The following is a 5,732-nucleotide window of genomic DNA, read 5'->3' as shown; positions in this document are numbered from 1 at the left end:
TCTCCAAAAAGGATTAAATTAATCCAAAAATGATTAAAGCACTGCCCTTCCCTCCTCTTTCCTTTCTCTTCCTTTTCTTTCATCCCCCTTCTAGCTATCTTCTTTCTATCTTCCATTCCTTTTCTTCCTTTCTTCCTAATCTTTCCCCCTCTTTCTTCCCTCCTGCCCCCTTCTATTTTCTTTTCTCTTCCTTCCCTTTTGTCCATCCTCCTTTCCCCCCATCCCCTTCCTACTCTTCTTCACCTCTTCTTCCCTTGACTTTCCCTCTTCTTCCCTTCCCCCTTCCTTTTTCTTCTTTTCTTCCCTGCCTTCCTAGGTTAATAAGAAGAAAAATTAAATGACAAAAGTAAAAGGTGCTTAGAGCTCCCTGAAAGAGACTGGCTCTGGCAATCCTGGGGAGGTTTCTTCATAAAAAATGCATAAGTTGCTGCTGTCTGGGAGCCTGAAATGGCAGCCCCCAGGTGACACCCAGTTGCAGACAATCCTGCTGCTGGATCTCCCTCCCCTTTCTCCCAAAGAAGACTGGCTAAGGAATAGGTGGAGGTGGGGAAAGAGAAGTAGTTTTCTGATATTAAACAACTTTCTGGGAGCATTCAGAGTCTGGTTTGAGCCATTTAAACAATCCTCCCCGGACGTACTGTACCTTGACAGGCTGACTTTAATGAGCCAATCTGGTCCAAGTGGCCTTTAACTGGCCTCAGGTTGTGTTAGGGACCTGTAGGGCAGGTGGTGTGTGACATTAGGACAAACAGGTACCCTGGACTCCTCCAAGAGGCAGGGTTCTTTAGCTGACACAAACTAGGAATCCCAGGCACCAACCCCTTTGATGGGGAGAGGAGAGAGATGTGTATTCTCTGAAGGGCTTTTCAGCAAAAATGGTAAAATGGGAAGAAAACTGATCTAAGACTCACTAGATTTGGTCCTGCAAGGGACCATAGAGATTTTTTAGTGTAATCCTCTCATTTTAGAGATGAAAAAAAGCTGAAGCACAGAGAGGTCAAGGTCACACAGGTGAGCAGAGGAGTCAAGATTCAAAACTAGACCATCTGACTCCAAATTTGTGTTTTTCTCACTAGATTCAGGTGCCTAGAGGATAAGATGTAGGTATGAACCCTGCTACTAAGTGATCTGGGTCCTATTCATGGGTATGTTAGTAAATATTTAACAACCGGCTTTCTCTAAAATATATATTTTTAGTTTTATCTGTAGTTTGAACATTTTCTTCATTACTTTCTTAACTGTAGACAGTCAACAAAACAACAAAATCAATTCCATATTTGTAGCCTATGCCAATTTCCAAGATGTAAACACTCACACTGAAAATTAAACAACCAGCTCTCCACTGCCCCCTGGTCCTATCTATCTATCAGTTTCCACTTTTCTAAAATGATGATCACCCAATCATATCTCTCTCTCTCTCTCTCTCTCTCTCTCTCTCTCTCTCTCTCTCTCTCTCTCTCTCTCTCCTTTTTTTTTTGGTGAGGCAATTGGGGTTAAGTGACTTGCCCAGAGTCACACAGCTAGTAAGTGTCAAGGGTCTGAGGCCGGATTTGAACTCAGATCCTCCTGAATCCAGGGCTTAGTGCTCTATCCACTGCGCCACCTAGCTGCACCACCCAATCATCTCTTTACAGATAGAAGAAATCTCAGAGGTTCCTTATCTTACAGATGAGGAAACTGAGACTCAGGGGACTTCCTCAAGGTCACACAGTTCACAGTCTTCAGAGATAGAAATGGAACTTGGTTTCTCTGCCTCCAGAACTTCTGCATTCTCTACTCTGCCATGCCAATGGTGTGCCCTGATGATCTCACCTGGTTGTCCTTAGGAGTGAATAAAAATAGGCATGAAGGTACTTTGAAAAGCATGGAACATTGCACCCATCTGTGTGATACACTATAACTTTACAGTGAGATCAGTGTCTGGGCTTGAAGAAACTTTGGACTGGACCAGTAGAGACCAGAGGGTCAGTTCCCATTTATTCTCTTCATAGGCCTTTGTAGATTTCTTGCTTCTCCTTCTTTGGCCCCTTTGAAACCCGGTCCTGTTGGCCCTGTCCATATATTCCCTGAGCCTCTGCAGGCAGCAGATTATGCTGATCAGAGGCAGGGTTTAGGGGATAGAAAAAACAAAAGCCATGCCTCTCTCAGCCAGACTCCTAGGCATTTGGAAGAATAAGAGAGCAGAGTTTTTTTTTTTTGTTTGTTTGTTTGTTTTGTTTTGTTTTTTCCAGAAGGACAGTGTTCAGCGGAAAAGGGATAGAAAGAAAACCCGGCCTCTTAAAACTGACCTCCAATTAGTGAGGATGAAGAGCCAAGAATGGAGGGGCGGGGTGAGGAAAAGATTATTTAAGGAAGAGACTGGCTTTTTTGGATTTGTCAGTTCCTGTTCAATGTGCAGATCGTGTGTGTGTGTGTGTGTGTGTGTGTGTGTGTGGTGTGTGTGTGTGTGTGTGTGTGTGTGTGTGTGTGTGTGTGTGAGAGAGAGAGAGAGAGAGAGAGAGAGAGAGAGAGAGAGAGAGAAGGGGAGAAAGAAAAAGAGAAAAAAGAGAAAGGTGGGAGAGGAGAGAGAGGAGAGAGAAAGAAGAGAGAGGAGGGAAAGGAAAGAGAAAGAGGAGAGAGAGGGGATGGGACATGGGGGAGAAAGAAAGAAAAGAGAGAGAGGAGAGAGGTGGGGAAGAGAAAGACAAAGGAAAGAGACAGAAAAGAGAGAGGAGGGAGAGAAAGAGAGGATCTCAGATTTAGACCTAGGAAGGATCTTAAATAACATCTAATCTACTCTCCCTCTTTAGAAGAGAAGAGAAGAGAGAGAGAGTAGGAATCATGGCCTGAAGAGGTTCAGAAGCTTTACCCAAGATACACATTATAAATAAGAGGATATATTTAAACTCAGACCCTCTGATTCCAAATTCTCTATTCATTTTGTTGTATTCTACCAGAAAGCAAAACTAGAAATGGGTTAGAGTTGACAGTACAATGGATGGGGCAAAGCATAGGATCTGAAGGCAGAGGACCCAGTTCTGATTTTGGCCGGGGTTGGGGTGGGTGGGTGGGGTAAAGGTTAATTGACTTGCCCAAGGTCACATACAGCTAGTAATTGTCAAGTGTTTGAGGCCAGACTTGAACTCAGGTCCTCCTGAATCCAGGGCCAGTGCTTTATCCACTGCACCACCTAGCTACCACCTAGCTGCCCCCTAGTTCTGATATTCTTAATACCTGCGTAAGCTTGGACAACTCACATCAACTGTATCACCTACATGGTGCTCAGTTTCTTCATTTGAAAAAGGACGAGTTAGACTAGATGACCTCTGAGATCTCTTCCACTTCTACATCTATGACGTTGTGATTCTAAGTTGCAAATTCGTGCATGACTTAAGGAAAAACCTCATAACAATTAGAGGCACAAAGTGGACTTCCTCAGAGATACTGGTATCTCCTTAACTGGAGGTCTTTAAACAATAGCTAGACAAAGACTTATCAAGTATATTGTGGAAGGAATTTCTATTTAGTTTTGCCACTGTATGCTAAGAGCCATGGGACATTTCCATGTGACTTGCAGCTGAAATCTTTCATATGTTTTGTCTCCATTAGAAATATAAGGTCCTTGAGGGCAGGGACTGCCTGATTTTTTTATTTGCCTCCCCACCACTTAGGATGCTGCTTTGTATATTTGTTATTCAGTCATTTTTTGTTATTGTTTTTTTTTTTAATCATTTCCAACTCCATTTGGGGTTTTCTTGGCAGAAATACTGGAGTGGTTTGCAATTTCCTTCTCTAGCTCATTTTACAGAGGAAGAAACCGAGGAAAACAGGTACTTGGTCAGGGTCACACAGCCTAGTAAGTGTCTGAGGTCAGAACTGAACTAAGGAAGATGAGACTTCTTGACTCCAGGTCTGAGACTCCATCCACTCTGCCACCTAGCTGCTCCAGCTTTGTACATAGTTAATGCCTAATAAATACCTCATTCAATCATCCATTTAGCAATGTATTGGACTATATAGCCACAGCAGACTCTTTGAACTCTCAGATTCACTGTTTCTACAACTTTGCCTACCTTAAGTGTCTCCCCACATCAGTCCAACTTCCATTCAGCAAACTGATCTTCCTAAGTGACCTTGTCACACCTTCTATTCAATAATCACCAGTTATCTGGAGATTACCTGCAAGATCAAATATGAAATCCTCTCTTTGGTATTCAAAACCCTTCAGAAGAGAAATGATCAACTCGGAGTGCAGATGGAAGCATATTTTTTCACTTTATTTTTCTTGTTTTCTTGCATTGCGGCTAATATGGAAAAATAATTTTGCATATGTATAATGGGTATTTTATAACTTGCCTTCTCAACGGGTGGGGAAAAAAGATGCAAAGAGGATGAGAATTCTGAACTGAAAAAAAAAAAACCTTCATAACCTTGCTCTCTCCTATATTTCCAGTCTCCTTACACCTGATTCCATGATCCCCCTCCCCCATACTCTGTATCTACTCTATCTCCCAACTCCAGAAATTTTCAATGTTAGTTTTCCATGCCTGGAATTCTATCATTCCTAATCTCTACTTCCTGGCTTTCCTGGATTCTTTCAAAGCCCATCTAAAAATTTACCTTCTACAAAACCTTCCCCAATTCCTTTTTTTTTTTTGATAGAAACTATTTATTAGTAGACAAGGCAGCCAGTGAAGATGTTTACTTCTTTTTGGACACACCCACAGTGCGACCCCTGCAGCCGTAGTCTTGGTGTGCTGGCCCCAGACTCGGAGACCCCAGAAGTGCCGATGTACCGAATCTTCTTCAGTTGATCCAGATCCTCACGAAGCTTATTGTCCAGACCGTTGGCCAAAACCTGGCTATACTTTCCATCCTTTCCATCCTTCTGCCTGTTAAGGAACCAGTCTGGAATCTTGTATTGTCGAGGATTCTGCATGATGGTGATCACACGCTCCAACTAGCCCTCTTAGTGAGGTCAATGTCTGCTTTTCTCAGTACTACATGGGCATATCTTCGACCCACACCCTTGATGGCTGTGATGGCAAAAGCTATTTTCCACAGTCCATCAATGTTGGTGTTGAGCACTCTCAAAATGTGCTGGAACTTCTCAGGGATTACAAGAGACATGGCTGCAAGTGCGGTGTGAGAGCCTTCTCTGGAAGAGTCCCCAATTCCTTTTAATGCTACTACCTCCCCTCTATTGATCATCTCCAATAATCCTGTCTATAACTTGTTTGTATACAATGTTTATATGGTGTTCCCCCCCACCCCAGACTTGAGAATAAAGACTGCGCATATGAAAAAAAAATGCTCTAAATTACTATTGATCAAAGAAATGCAAATTAAAACAACTCAGAGGTATCACCTTCCATGTATCAGAATGGCAAATATAAAAAAAGGAAAATGTTGGAGGGGGTGTGGGAAAACTGGGACACTAATCCACTGTTGGTGGAATTGTGAGCAGATCCAACCATTCTGAAGAGTAATTTGGAACTATGCCCCAAAGGCTATAGAATTGTGCATACCCTTTGATCCAGCAATATCACTGTTAGGTTTGTATCCCAAAGAAATCGCAGAAAAGAGAAAAAGGCCTACTTGTACAAAAATATTTATAGCAGCTCTTTTTGTGATGGCTAAGAATTGGAAACCAATGGAATGCCCATGAACTGGGGAATGGCTGAACAAGCTGTGTTATACGATAGTGATGAAATATTATTGTGCTATAAGAAATGACAAACAGGATGATTTCA

General features: G+C 42.4%; 1 pseudogene; it reads right to left on the bottom strand.

The window, feature by feature from the left end:
- Positions 1 to 4,624: 4,624 nt before the first annotated feature.
- On the bottom strand, positions 4,625 to 5,111 carry LOC122737193 (annotated as a pseudogene).
- Positions 5,112 to 5,732: the final 621 nt, after the last annotated feature.

Source organism: Dromiciops gliroides, chromosome 1 (genome assembly GCF_019393635.1).
Source record: "Dromiciops gliroides isolate mDroGli1 chromosome 1, mDroGli1.pri, whole genome shotgun sequence".
NCBI lineage: Eukaryota > Metazoa > Chordata > Mammalia > Microbiotheria > Microbiotheriidae > Dromiciops > Dromiciops gliroides.
Note: the sequence above shows the minus strand (reverse complement) of the source record. Positions and strands in the feature narration are given on the sequence as shown.